A 16,171-nucleotide genomic window follows, 5' to 3' on the forward strand; every position below is an offset into this window, starting at 1 on the left:
GTTTTATAAGAAGGATAAATTTCATAGAAATTGTCATATGAATCCGATTAAAACTTTATAACTTTATATATACCCTTACAAATATTATAATTTTTATACATATACACACACTTTCACTATATAGAGTTGGTTAACGTACGATTTATGTTAACGTACGATGCGTACAAGATTGCCTTACAATATACGAATTTTTCTTTACAGCGTGTGATTCTGTTTGCTTCAACATGCTATCTTTTTAACATACACAGCATGCGATTTTGTTTTTGTACACCATACGACTGTTTTTTTATAACATGCAATTGTAGTTTATAACATGCGAACTTCAAATCTCGTACGCTCGTACAATAAGGCATATTGTACAATACACTTTCACTATATATGGAGAGGTCAAATGAGAAGAAATTTTTTGTAGAAGAAAAAATAAGAAATTTCAACCAATAGGAATGCTTCATTTGACTTCATATAATATTTGTATTTAATGTTACTATAAAGGTATGTTAGTAAATTTACATATATCATTAATTTGTAGTCCTTCTCTTTAATAACAAATCATATTAAATTTATAACTTATTTTTAAAATATATATTTTCTCAAAAAATAAAAATAAAGATTCATTAATAGTGTAGAATAAATTACGAGTTGTATAGGATAAATTATGAGGTGTGTAAGATAAATTACGAGTTGTGTAAGATAAATTTCAACATGTTTAGGATAAATTTCGAGATGTATATAGGATAACTTTTGACGTGTGAAGGAAAAAAAATTTAGTGTGGATGATGATATTGTTTATGACTAATTAATCAGTGAAACTTAATAATAAATGAGATAAGAGAAAAATCATTTAATGTTTTACAATTGTACCACTTGTTCTTTTTCTTCTCAAGTAAAACTCATATATATATATATATATATATAGGGGATGGTTATCTTGTGAACAAAGATTCTTGTGAGAACTCTAGAAACAATTTTCATCCATAGATCACATCAACCAAGGGTTAAGATTAAATGTGTAACATTCTCAAAAATTCTAAATTTAAAATAAAGTTATTACACGAATAGGTCATGGGTAAGTTGACCAATAAAAATATATAAAGTATTTTGGCAAACATAGGAACCGTTTAATAAAAATACATTATATTTGAACCTACTCCATGAAACTTGGTTCAAAAGGTAGATAAAATTATTCGCGTTCTAAAGGCATATTCATTGTTTTATAAAACGACATATCTTAAAAGTTATAAGTGCCAAATAAGTAAAGCAACTGAATTAATATATGTTAATAAAATAATACTTACCATTTCATTGTTATATATATCAATTTCTATCGCCTATTTGCCCCAGGCAACTTCTTGAGTTTTGGCTTTTCCCCACAACAGTTTCGATTCTTTCATTTCCCCCTTAGCACATATCAATTGTATTACCTACATACTACATATACAATTACAAGGTAGGGGAATAGTGTTAGCCAGCTTGTCTGACACTCCCCTATTGTACCAACCTATTTTTTATTTAATTTTATTTCCAATAAAAAATTACGCTTTCATTCTTCATTTAAAATTATGTTTTTGCCCCCAGCTCAAAATAAATTCTCAAAATAAATTTATAATTTTGCCACTAGCTCAAAGTTACGCTTCTGCTCCCGGTTCAAAAACTCATTTTTAATTTTGTTCCCAATTTAAAATTACGGTTTCGCCCTCCGTTTAAAATTACGTTTTTGCCCCCAATACAAAATAAAATGTTGTTTTTTCCTCTAGCTCAAAATTACGTTTGCCTGATACTTCCCTATTAAACCAACCTATTTTTATGTTTTTATTTAATTTTATTTCCAATAAAAAATTACGCTTTCATTCTTCATTTAAAATTATGTTTTTGCCCCCAGCTCAAAATAAATTCTCAAAATAAATTTATAATTTTGCCACTAGCTCAAAGTTACGCTTTTGCTCCCGGTTCAAAAACTCATTTTTTATTTTGTTCCCAGTTTAAAATTACGGTTTCGCCCTCCGTTTAAAATTACGTTTTTGCCCCCAGTTCAAAATAAAATGTTGTTTTTTCCTCTAGCTCAAAATTACGTTTGCCTGACACTTCCCTATTAGACCAACCTATTTTTATTTTAGTTTTCTTCCCAGTTTAAAATTACACATTCGTCTTTCGTTTAAAATTACGTTTTCCGCAGCTCAAAATAAAATTATAATTTTGCCCCTATCTCAAAATTACGCTTTTGCCCTCGGTTCAAAAACTCATTTTTAATTTTGTTCCCAGTTTAAAATTACGTTTCGCCCTCCGTTTAAAATTACGTTCTTGTCCCCAGCTCAAAATAAAATGTTGTTTTCTCCTCTAGCTCAAAATTATGATTCTACCATCAGCTCAAAATTATGTTTTTTCCCACAGTTCAAAATAAAAGTATGTTTTCCCCCTAGCTTAAAATTATGATTTTGCTCTCAGTTTAAAATTATGATTTCGCCTCCAGTTCAAAATATAATTACGATTTTACTCTCTGTGCAGACATACATGTTATGAGAGAGAAATGTTCAGCCTATTGCCCCGCAACGCGGGCGTGGCAAAAACTACTTTACATAAAGTAGGCATACAATTGAAATAAAATAGTATAATAATAATCAAAATAAAAACAAAACTTAATATGTACAGTTGAAGTAAAATAATAAAATAATCAAAGTATTTGAATTAAAAAAAGTGGACGTGTGTGCATGAGATGTGGACGTGTGTGCATGATGTGTACACTCACACAGGAGATGTGGACGTGTGTGCATGATGTCTACACTTTCCTTACACTCTAAGGAGTGTGAAGTTGATATAAATAGAAGCCTACACTTACACTTTCAAATGCTCAACTTCTTTTGTCTGTCTGTCGCATCTCTCTCTCTAAAAATATTAGTTATTATTTATTTAATAAATAATAAAACCCTACCCCGTTTTAAGTATTTTAACCCTTAATCATTGATACTCTGTCCGACTGACGTAGGGCCCCGTAACGTATGGATATATCAACCCTCCAAAAATAATTCTGGCACCCCTAATATATTTAGAATACCCCTATATGTCCCTAAAAACACCCCATACATGAAAACGGGCCCCGAATACCTTAAATAGTATTAAAAATAAATAAAAATCAAAATTTTAAGTTAAGGCGGGCCGCGTAAGCCACACCTTAACCTTACGCGGGCCGCGAGAGGGTGAAAGGTGGCTGAACCCTGGGCCGCCACGTGGCCCAATACACGGCAAGCCTACTCGATGACCCAGCCAAGCTATCGCGTTGACCAGCATTGACGCGGGCCGCGTAGCCCCTTGGCTACTCTTACGCGGGCCGCGAGAAAACCCAGATCAGGCCCTATATAAGGAGGGCATCAGCCTTCAGTATGTTTCGTCCAAATCTTTCTTTCTTTCTCTCAAAATTAAATAGTGGGCATTATACTCGAGTATAATACCCCCCTAATTAGCGAAACTCTGCCTCGTTGTAAGTATCATAACCTCTGGATACGTATTAGATACTCTGCCCGATTGATCTAGGGTTCCGTAACGGCTGTCGTGGTTCTGCCCGACGTAGTCGTTGGAATGCCGCCTCGGGGAGGGTATTACTAATGTTAAAATGGGTTATTATACTAACACGTGTGCATTGTTTATTTAACTAGATTATAACCTGGAAGTCACAAAGGAAAGACCTATAATAGCAATGTGAGTAATCCTCTTTTTGTTAAATGTTTTTACAAAACCTTAAATACTTTTCCATGCGAATAACAGTTATTGAGTATTTGTAAGAACACAATTATAGTGGGTATATTGGGGTTTTGTATACAAAATTTGTTACCACCTGGTCAAGGAGTAACATTTCCACAAGTTGAGTATGACAGTACCACTATGTTAATTGTTATATCTTGGAAACAAATGTAATTGCGGATGCGCCCTCAAAACTGTACACTGTGACTTTTTACTTAAACTTAATTAAACTGGGATTCACTCATCAGTATTTACTGCTGATAAAATGTTTTAAACACGTGTTTCAGGTAACTTAGTGTGAAGCCAATAAAAGCCAGCTGAAGAGCACTGAAGGCTTAGAAAAGTGGCAATAAAAGTTACCTAATTAAAAATGAGAATTGTTTTCAATAATTGGGATCATTCTCTATAGATGTATCAAAATGAAAATCGGGTTTAGTCACACTTATAAATGTATTATCAAAGAAACCTGGGTTTATCCCATTTATTTAATGTAAATATTTTTGGTGTTTAACTCTGATAAAAATATTTCCTAACTACGGTCTTGATGAAATTTCCGCGGCCAAATTGATAAACACCGATACCACTGAAACTGGCTCACGGACGCCTGTTCCTGGTTTGTTAGGGGACGGCGGTTGTGACAGAAGGTGGTATCAGAGCTATGCCACTGGTTTAAGCCCTCTAGGTGTTCTTCCAATACCTAAACCCTTAACCATTTATGTTAGGAAATTAATATCTTATGTGTTACCCTGTGAACATAAAAATCTTAATGTGTTTATTATGATTTTTATGCATTTAACGAATCTTAAATTCCCAATAGGTGTTACCCATATTTGTATTTTATACTTATGCTATAATATATATATATATATATATATAAATGATATATATATTAATAATATCATGTCTTAGCAAAATTCGTGATATTTTATGTATCTATTATATCCATATGTATATGTGGAAACATAATGAATTTCATAGTAGTAATACAACGTTAATATTAATATTTTAATATTAATATAAAATAAATGTAATTCAGATATAATATCACTAAAATATCATAATATAAAATATTATTCACTAAAAGAAAAATATTTTACTTAATTAAAAGATGTGTATTTAGCAAAGTTTTGATAACACATATATTTTGTTAAAATATAATATTTCAGTATTACTTAAATACAATAATTTGAAATACTTTGTAAATCACTTTATAATTATTTATCGTATTATTAAATATTAAATTTGATAAATTACGTAATATTTAGAAATTATGTGCAAATTCAATATTTATGATAATTAATACATTAGAAAATTTTTGTATACATATGTTCTCTAAAGAAAAATCTTTAAAATATGATGTTGTTATCATCATTATTTATATTATTCTGAATTAAACTAATAATGGTAATAATATTTTTGAAAAAAAAAACATAAATAAATAAAATATTTCTTGAATAAAGTTATATTAAAAAGAATTTTATAAAATGTAATCCTTAAATTTAATAATGAACATATTTCGACGATTTTAAAATTTAAACACATGTACGTAAACCACAGAAAATGCAAGTGTAACGTACAATAGGGCTTACCGTACGAGCGTAAGCGACGTGAATTCGCATATTATAAAAAAGGTGCGTGTATGCAATTTGCAAAATCACATGTTGTACGTATGCAATGAAATCGCAGGGACATAGTAGTGTATGGAACTTTTGAAAAATCACATGTTGTACGTATGCAATGAAATCACATGGACATAGTATTTTCGCATGGGGGTGTGTAGATGATCAATTCGAATGGAGTAAACACGAGATCGCACGTTGGAAAAGCCTCGCGTACGCTCGTACGATAAGCCCAATTGTATGTTAACTGGCCTATATATGTGTGTGTGTGTGTATAGGGTGAGGTTCGAGAGTGAACACTAGTGTATATGTGAACTGAGTGAACAAATCCTTACCATTGATTTACATTATAAAATCGTAAAATATACTAGTGTATTTTCATCATCAATCCTGACCATTGATTTATACTTGTGTATTGATAATCAAGGGCTAGGATTACTTTACTAGTGTTCCCAATCAAGGGGGTTGTACACTAATGAACCTAACCCTATATATATATATATATATATATATATATATATATATATATTGGGCTCGGTTCAAATGAGAACCACCACGAGTTGTGAGAACCGTGAGAACTTTTTCTTCCCGCGCGAGTTGGGCCAAATTTTTTTTGCACAAATGTAGATGAAAATATTATAAACACATCTGTAAGAAAAAATGTAAAAAAAAAAATTGTCGAGTCGGTAGTTTTGACTGATCCAAGTTTTTTTACGCACTGGTGTAAATTTTGTACGAAGATAAATATATTTTTTACGCCTCATGTAAATGTGGGTATACGACATTTTTTTTATTTATATTGCTGAAACAAGTGATTATTTTATGACTTTTGAGAAAAAAAATTTGGAAAAATCTTTTGGATAGCCTAGGTATCACAGTTCTCACAACTTAAGGTGATTCTCATTTTAACTCATCCTTTATATATATGACCCAATCTAACTACTATAATAAAAGAAATCAACTTTTGAACACGTGTCATTCATTAAAGGTATCCTCAAATCTATATTTATTTTATATTAACTAAATAAATAATAAATTAATATTAAATCCTATCAAACTTTAATAAAATATTATCCTCATATCTAAATTGTTAATTTAGTATATTTTTAAAACAAATACCTTTCTTATCTACTTATCTTATATTAAATATATAAATAATAAATTAATATTAAATGTTATCCTAATTTATTAAAAATATAACTTTTTTATTATTTGGTATACAAAATTATATTTATTCAACTTGTGTAAAACGCGAGGTTTTTAAGGATATAATTTTTTTTACAATTTTGTAGATTTTTCAACCCGACTATACATGAGTTTTTTAAAGATACGACGTTTTTAGTATTTAATATACAAAATTACATTAATTTAGGATATAATTTTTTTTGTTATTTGGTAGATTTTTCAACCCGACTATACACGGGTTTCTTAAAGATACGACGTTTTTAGTATTTAATATACAAAATTACATTTATTTAATCTGTGTAATACACATGGTTTTTAAGATAAAACTCTTTTTTAGATCTATTCAACACGTGTAATATACGGGGTTTTTAAGGATATAATTTTTTATTATTTGGTAGATTTATTCAACCCGATTATACACGAGTTTTTTAAAGATACGACATATTTAGTATTTAGTATACAAAATTACATTTATTTAATCTGTGTAATACACATGGTTTTTAAAGATATAACTTTTTTATTATTTGATATACAAAATTACATTTATTTAACCCGTACAATATACAAAGTTCATAAAGATATAACTTTTTATTATTTAATATATAAAATTACATTTATTCAACCCGTATAATACGCGGGGTTCTAACCTAGTTTTTTTTTATATAACAATCAGACTCTATTATGTTGGCCCAGGCCCTTAAAGTATCACAACAAACACACGATATTAAATTCTTTGTTAGGCTCTTTTGTTTTATTAAAACCAAAGAAACCAAACCACGTACACTTTACAATGACCCTTAAACCTTATTATAATACCAAGTACAACCCTTGCTAACCAAGTTAACTTAACCTACAAGACTTCTAATCTAATAAGGTAATCACTCTCCTAATTTAATCCTTACCAAGCAAAAGCAAATCAAACCAAATCTTCTAGTCACCATTGGGGTTGGTGGCCTAACGAGAGAAGCAAAATATCTAAGAGGACTTAAGAAAAAACCAAATCAATCTACTAGCCAATTTAAAAATATTTTCTGGTTCAATTCAACACATTAGCCCTTTTAACATGCACGGTTTAACAATGTAACCCGTTCACAATCAAGAATAATGGTTGCTGGGTAAAAACCGGGAGGATCATCACCCCCAAAATGTGCCTAGTAAAATTTTTAAAACCGATTACTATTACCCCAAGATGAAGTCATGATGTCATGTGAAATTATAAAAGTTTATAATTATTATTCTTCAATACAGATCGGCTCTAATCAATGAATTGTTTTTTTTAAATGTAAATTTCATTAGAAAAAGGCAACCTCAAACCGAGACGCTGAACAACCACAACTTACATAATTACAAATTTACATTAATTTTGTCAAGAGATCTCTTTGAATTTCAACCTATTCTTAAACCAAAGGTAACCTACTGCCTTTATTTCGCTAATAATTTCTTCGATCTTTACCTCTTTGTTGTTAAATCGTGCCTCATTCCTGGCCCTCCAAATACTCCAGCAACCGATCCTAAGAATCCCTTTAAACACCTCCTAATCAGCATCTTTTAAGCCAACATAATCGTGTATCTCTAAAATATCCTTGAAAGCAAAGAAAAACAGATTAGTGATCTTGCACCACATACTTATATGAGCCTAAACCACAGAAGCAACAAAGCACGTAGTAAAGATGTGGTGAACCGAATCTTCACCATCTCTACACAAGTAAGTAGAATCTTCTATATGAACGTTCCTTTTCTTCAAGGCTTTCACAATTGCAATATGGCTCATATCCGCTCTTCATATAAAAATATTACATCTAGCCGGTAGCTATTTACATCCCTCCGCTTAAGAATAGGTTGAAATTCAAAGAGAGTTTTGCAAAATTGGAGTGAATCTACCACTACTAATCTAAGTTGCTTATCCCCTGTATAGCCATTGAATGTTAACTTCAAGACATGAAACTAGCTTGAGAAGGTTGTTTTTCATGTTTGTGTTACCTAAACTATATTATACTAGATAATTAGATATAAAAGGATCATGAAAAGGTAAATTTACATAATTGTAAAAGTTTGAGTAATTAAACCTTTTGAAACATACAGTAAAACTTAAAACATATTGTTGAATTTTAAATCAATTTTCACTCATAATTTTTAAACGATGATAACTTTTTATACGTTAATATTTAAAAAAATTAGTAAGATATTACGCGCATTGCAGTGAACATTCGATCGGTGTCGGATTGGTTTGTTACAGTATTGGTACAATACCAATACAAGTACTCGTTATAGCAACTTAAAGAGAGATACCAAAGAAAATATTGGCATGTGTTTTACATCGACTTAAATCATAAAACGAATACCGGTACCGGATCGTATCAGATAATATATTAAACTATAAAATTAAACTATAGAGTAAACTGCCAAAATGGTCCCTGAGGTTTGGTAACTTTTATCAGTTTAGTCCAAAACTTAAACATTTTGAATCTGGGTCCCTGTGGTTTCATTTTTGTTGCCATTTTCATCCAAAAGCAAAATCTAGTCAGATTTTTCAGTTAATATCCATATCCGGCTTTTTTTTGTCTTTTTTCTCCCTTTTCATGAAGTGCAAAATGGTCAGATTTTTTAATTTGTTATAATAAAACGTTAAAAAACCATTTTGCCCTTCATTAAAAGGAAAGAAAAAGACAAAAAAAAAAAAAAAACTGGATGTTAACTGAAAAATTTGACTAGATTTTGATTTTGAATGAAAATGACAACAAATTAAAACTATAAGGACCCAGATTCAAAAGTTTTTGATTTTAGACTAAATTAGCAAAAATGAACAAATTTCAGATACCATTTTTACAGTTTACAACTATTATGATCTAATTCTTATCTGTAAACTACACGCTTACAAAAGAAATAGTTGATTAAATGAATAAAATATCTAATATAGTTTGTAAATTATAATGCTAGAATTTAAGTGTGTATTATTTTTTATATGATTAATTAACTAGCTTATAACCCCGTGTATTACACGGGTTAAATGACAAAAAAAAAATGTAAATTATAAACCTGTATATAATCCTTATTAATGAAATGACTTATTTTAAAAGAAAAGAACAATTATATTTTCGCTATTCAAAATAATTTTCTAAGTTTTTACTTCTCTTTTGAGATACTACAATCCATTTTATTATGTCTTCAAAATAAGTAACAATAAAAAATAAAAAAAAATAATGATCATAAAATTGTAAGTATTTTTAAAAATAATTATAAGTTATGAGGTTATGGTAAATGAATTGTAGTTAAATTCTATTATGTATATTAATGATATAATAAATACTTTGATATAAATATTACTTTTAGATATATAGATCATGAGACAAGATACGAATATCATCATTATATAGAAAAGATTACATATTAAATAAATCATACTAAAAATAAAGTATACGTTTAAGAAAGTAGGACTAAAGTTTTTTAAACTATAAATTTGAGCGTCTACAACAACTTTTATAATTAGTAGTTGACGTTTAAATATTCAAATTAAGATTTTTATAATATTATATAATGTCTTTATTTAGCATGATGATAATGTCTTTAGTTGCGTAATATGATTGAAATTAAGTTTAACTAGGATTAAGACCCGCCCGCGTTGCGGCGCGGGTACATCGTAAACATTGAATGGATTAGTCCAAACGTTATATGATGCATTAACCATATGAAACCACGTATTTCGACGTACCCAGTTGAACTCAATGTAACTTGTATAAGCATTGTGATTGGATCAAACGTAAAGTAAATCAAATTCATATCGAACAATCATAACGTATTATGTGTGACCCAACTCATACATAAAAAACGTAACAGGTATAAAGGAAAATTTGACACATGTAATCGAAAGGGATTAATTAGAGTTTTCGGATAAAATTAAAGGGAAAAAAAGAAACCATACTTTGACTCTACTCGGTTCGAAACAAACTTTACGAAACATACATAAATAAACACATAAACATATTATATTTGACCTGAATCATTTCCCAAAAAAGTTTACGTCGAAACATAGAACTTAAAATTATACCGAAACGTACATAAAAATATGCACGTAAAAATGGTTTATTTAAACGAAAACGTATTATATTTGACCTTGAGTTGTTTACAAAAAAAGTTTAGGTCGAAATGTATAACAAATCATATTTATACCTACCCGTACATAAAATATGCATGTAAAAAAATAGTTTTTAAGTAAAGAAAGTATAAGGGTAAACCAAAACAAAATATTAGTAAAAAATTTAATAGGTTAAAAACGTTTGTAAAACCATGTCAAGTAGCACCAATGCCACACCGGCATCGACTCCCAACATCGGAAAAAACTCGTAAAAATAAAATAGATAAAATGGAAAAAATTACACCGAACGAAAAGCAGACTTCAAATCGTTGAACCACGCACACCGGTTACAGTGTGTTAATGCGAAGTAATTAAACAGAAACGTAAAACGTAGAAAATAATAACTTAGTCGATCAAGGACCCGCCCGTTACGGCGAACTTGTCAAAAGGGGAAAATGGACACGTTGCGACGGGCCTATGAAATTCGAAAAAATAGAGCAAAAAACGTTGAACCTCACATGCACGCTACGACGTGTTAACTCGCAAAATTTAGAACGAAACGTAAAACGAAAAACTTGCGAAAGATACAAAGTATGAGGGACCAAAATTGTATATAATAAAGTGTTGGGTTAAATTACAAAAGATGAAAAATTTTGTGTTAAAAGTAAAAAAAATTAAAAAGGGTAAAAATACAAAATATGAAAATACTTGGGTTAAAAGTGAAAAATCAAAAAAAAATTTTGAAACTCACCCTAAGCTAGGAGTACAACTCCTAATGCACAAAATAGTTGCAAATTTATATTGTATAAATATTTAAAACTCAATGTTATTAGGAAGTTGGACCATTTTTTAAGATGAAAACATATCGATAGTAACATAAATTTAAAATTGGAAGAAAATATTGAACATGTGTATTAGACGGCTTAAGTAAATATAATGTTATATACTTAATAGCAAAAAAATATGTCTTTTAAAAACCATTTAGTGTTCGTTTTAAAGATAATTTGGTACTTTATTTAGATAATCCTTTTGTAATTTTGGTCTTCTAAGTTATATACTATAAGTACTTGTACATGTGATTTGATACTTTATTAGTAATTATTGTTTATATCCGAATAATATATTTTATCTTAACAAATATATATGGTTAGGGTAAAATGAAAATTTCGACAAGTTGTGAGAACTTAGAGAACTTGGCCTTACAAAAGGTTTTCTGAGGGTGTGAATGAGCGGTTAGAAACTCAGGACGTTAAACTTTTTGATTTTGGATTCAAATGGTTAAAACCACTAAAACATAGGGACTTAAAAAGTAATTTACTATTAATTAAATTTGAAATTATACGTTTGATCTCTAAATATATTAAATAATATTATACTTATTATATTATTTGATACATTTATATTTGTTATAGATAATTATTAATTAAATTTGAATGTATACGTTTATCTCTAACTATATTAATTAATATTATATTATATTTTCTGTATAAAAATTAATATGTAATACTATTATTAAAAGGGAGGACGTATAGAGAGTAGAGAGTGACACGTGTATAAAAAGATTTTTATTTATTAGTATAGGAAGATATATATAATATCGGCAATTTGACAACACATGTTTAAGTGGGAAATAACAATAGAATCAATGGATTAGAAGACAAAAAGAATTGATTTTGCATTCTTGTCCAATGATTTATATTCTGAAGTTAACGGGCTTGCCCAAGAAAACAGCCGAATAATTGTTTTTCACCATAAAACCTAACATCTAACCTACATCCAGAAAAACGCCAAAATCAGTGTAGAACGATAGTGATTTTTGAGTTGTTCTTTTATATTATTTATAATTTATAATATAATATAATATAATTATAATTATAATTACACCATAAAAACAGACATTTTTTATTTAAATTTGAGAATGGTATTGTTTTTTTATTTAAAAAATATACATATTATGTAAAAACGACCATAACTTTTTATATGTTCCCCGTCGCATCGCACGGACATCCCAGGTGTAAGAACATCATGTACAAATTGACACTAAGATAAAACACCATGTGTAAATTGGGGTCTAAGTGTGAAACACCAAATATAATAATAAGCATGCAATGTCGAATTTTAACGCTTATCGGTAATAATTATGTAATAATAAACATGCAATGTCAAATTTCGGCGTTCTTGAATTCGATAATGTTGCAAATGGGGTTTCCTAACCGATGGCGGAAATGGATTATGGTCATCGTTACGTCCGCACGACAATCGGTTTTGGTTAATGACTCGCCTACACACGAGTTTGAATGTTGACGAGGACTTAGACAAGGTGATCCGCTTTTGCCTTTTCTATTCGTGATAGCCATGGAAGCATTGTCAGGTTTTATGAAGAAGACTTGTTCCCTTGGGCTTTACAAAGGTATAAAATGTACCGAGGGGGGTCTGTTACTTTCACACCTCCTTTATGCCGACGATGTTGTGTTCTTGGGTGAGTGGTCGCACTCAAACGGGCTAGCCTTGAGAAAGTTGTTAAGATGTTTTTACTTGGTTTCAGGGCTGAAAATAAACCTCACAAAAAGTAATATGTTTGGGGTAGGTACGAATAATGTTAAACTTCACTTGATGGCAAATTTACTTCATTGTAGAACGGGCACTTTCCCGTTTAAGTACCTAGGTCTCCTTGTGGGCGCAAACATGAACCTTGTAAGGAATTGGAAACTGGTGGTGGGTCTTTTTAGATCAAGACTCTCCATTTAGAAAGCAAGGAATTTATCATATGGTGGAAGGGTAACATTGGTGAAATCGGTACTCAATTCTTTACCCACATTTTTTTTTCAATAAGGAAATTTCGTCCCGAAATTAGGCTGAAGCCGTAACAAACAACTGCGGGTACTTCGCCTTCATGTCACTTTCGAGTTCCCAAATGAACTCTGCGCCTCGTTTACCTTCCCATCGGACTTTCACAATGGGTATGCGCGAGCGTCTGAGCTACTTGGTTTGGCGGTCCATGATCTCGACAGGCTTCTCCACGAAGTGTAGTGTTTCGTTTACTTGGAGATCCTCAAGTGGTACGTACAAATCATTCTCAGCCAGACACTTTCTGAGGTTTGACACATGGAAAGTCGGGTGGACGTTGCTAAGTTCCTCCGGTAGTTCGAGTCTGTAGGCCAATTTTCCGATCCTTTCCAGAATCTTAAAGGGTCCAACGTATCGAGGCGCGAGTTTCCCTTTCTTGCCGAATCTGACCACACCCTTCCAAGGTGATACCTTTAGGAGTACATGGTCGCCAACGCCAAATTCAAAGGGCTTGCGTCGTCTATCGGCGTAAATTTTTTGACGACTCCGAGCTTTCAGCAGATTGTCTCGAATCTGGAGGATTTTATCATTCATTTCTTGCAATAGTGTAAGGCCCGTCTTTGCATCTAATAAAAATGACGACCAAAACCACTAGGAACATAAACTTTTTAAAAGCGTCCAACTTTTCGCAATTTAAGGCAACATTACTAATATCATTTATGCACCATTTTAAAGAAAATTTGGGCATGACCCGTCCATAAGACAAGCATATCCCTGTTTTAACCATCATCAAAACAATTAAGTCTACAACCCGTTCGACTAGACACGACTAAAAACCATAACATCAAGTGTTAAAAAGTGCAACGACTAACAAGGTTATACAAAACGAGCATTTTGACCCAAAACATTAATACGAAATAACGGAAGCGCTTGATGGTCATAATGTGTGCATGAGCTCGCTCCAAATTGCCAAGTCGCCTAAAGTGAGGATTTACCTAAATTCAACATAAACAAATAATTTAGTATTTCATCACTAACACATCTAAACGATAAACTGATTCATCACTTCGCGGTATTACATCATTCAAATACTTTACTAACCGTTAAACGCTTCATTACATGCTTGCCTCAAAGTAGAAACTAAGCATGCTTTTCTTAACATACCCGCTATGAACGGATACTAGTAACATTACATAACTTCCATTCGATTCGTTCATGACGAACAACATATTCTTTACATTCATACATCATACTCCAATCCGAGAAAGGCGGATCGAGTAAACTTTCATACATTACATACTTAACTTCCCATACCCGGTTCAACTAAAAGAACCTGATATGGTGCATTATCTTTCATAACTTCTTCATTCCTCACAATCCGTTATGACGGATCTTACTTTTACTTTCAAAAAATTATAGAATTCAAATCTCACAATTTTAACATAACAACACAATTCGATTGAGATTATTATGCATATAATATCATAATAGAAATAGGGTGTACATTAACGTACCTCGATCTTGTGAACTTTCCGATTTCCTAGTATTGGAACCTTCTTCCTTCACGCCTATAACAACACATTCATTCATTATTCTTCCAATTTATACACATTTTTCTTCTAAGCATTTCATCAAACACTTGGTGGTCATCAATTTACACACATCAATTACAAGCATACAAATCATGAATTTTTACTAGTTCACCTATAACTCATAAAAATCAATCCAGGTTCATACCTTTCTTTTATTTCACATAATTTTTCTAAGATTCAGGCATTACAACATAATCATATTTCAGGGTTTCACATAACTAAAATCACTTAAATCATCCTATTCGTATCACAAGTTCATAAAGTGGGTTTTACTAAAAATCATTCAATTAACCTAAAATCAACATGATTCTTGTTCTAGAAAGTAATCCTAACTCAGATTTTTCACATTCAGGCACAAGAATTCGAGATTGGGGTTGAACCCCTCATCCTACAAATCATGATTCAAGAAAATTAAACTTACCACTTCGGAAATTGAGGTTAGCTACTCGAGTTTAGGGGATCATGCATTGAATTTTTCCTTTGATTCAATTTAAATTGCTTGATTTCTTGATGCTAGGGTTTCAACCCTTGTCTTGCTCTTCTGTTCGATCGACCAGAACCCACGCACAGAGTGTTTGTGGGTTTTTAACTCTTTTTAATTTAATTAACTTAAATTTTGATATGTTACAACTTTAGTCCCTCAAGTTCCTTTACTTATTTAGTTTTAAACTTCACCCCATTATTATTTATAATTTAACTTATGTCTAATAAACATTTTTGGGGTGTTACATAGGAGCGGGAAGTAGAGCTTGATGAGCAGTAGCTGGAGTTGGTGCTTGTCGAGGACCTGTACGGCAGTTGGCGGTGAAGTAGCCGTACATGTTGCAATGCACACAAAATCTTCAGGCGATACCCACTGGGTGATGATAGGTACATGTCGGGCAAGCAGGGTGAGGACCAGTGTAAGCACGCTTTGCAGGCGGTGCTTGAGTAACTGGTGCTGCAGCTGATCGGTGTTGAGGTTGCTACTGAGCTGGGACAGCTTGGAGCGGGGCAACGGTAGTGACAACACAGTTCTTGTTGCTGGAGTTGCTGTTGTTCTTCCTCTTGCGACGAGAGGCTTTTGAAGACTGAGGGGCGGTGGCGGTTTCGGCGGTTGTAGCTTGATGCAGGTTCTTTGAAGCTTTACCCCAAAACCCAACTTTGAATCGCTTGTCGTTGATCTCGGCGGCAAGCAGGTAAGT

At 31.5% G+C, this 16,171-nt stretch overlaps 1 long non-coding RNA gene across 1 annotated transcript; it reads right to left on the reverse strand.

Annotated features, from left to right (window-relative positions):
- Positions 1-14,124: 14,124 nt before the first annotated feature.
- On the reverse strand, positions 14,125-15,459 carry LOC110905307. The gene is made up of 3 exons (XR_002573015.1): positions 15,409-15,459; positions 14,910-14,963; positions 14,125-14,390 (listed from the first exon to the last, which is right to left on the reverse strand). It is a non-coding gene; the product is annotated as an uncharacterized LOC110905307 (long non-coding RNA).
- Positions 15,460-16,171: the final 712 nt, after the last annotated feature.

The sequence above is a fragment of the Helianthus annuus genome, chromosome 3 (genome assembly GCF_002127325.2).
Source record: "Helianthus annuus cultivar XRQ/B chromosome 3, HanXRQr2.0-SUNRISE, whole genome shotgun sequence".
NCBI classification, from domain to species: domain Eukaryota; kingdom Viridiplantae; phylum Streptophyta; class Magnoliopsida; order Asterales; family Asteraceae; genus Helianthus; species Helianthus annuus.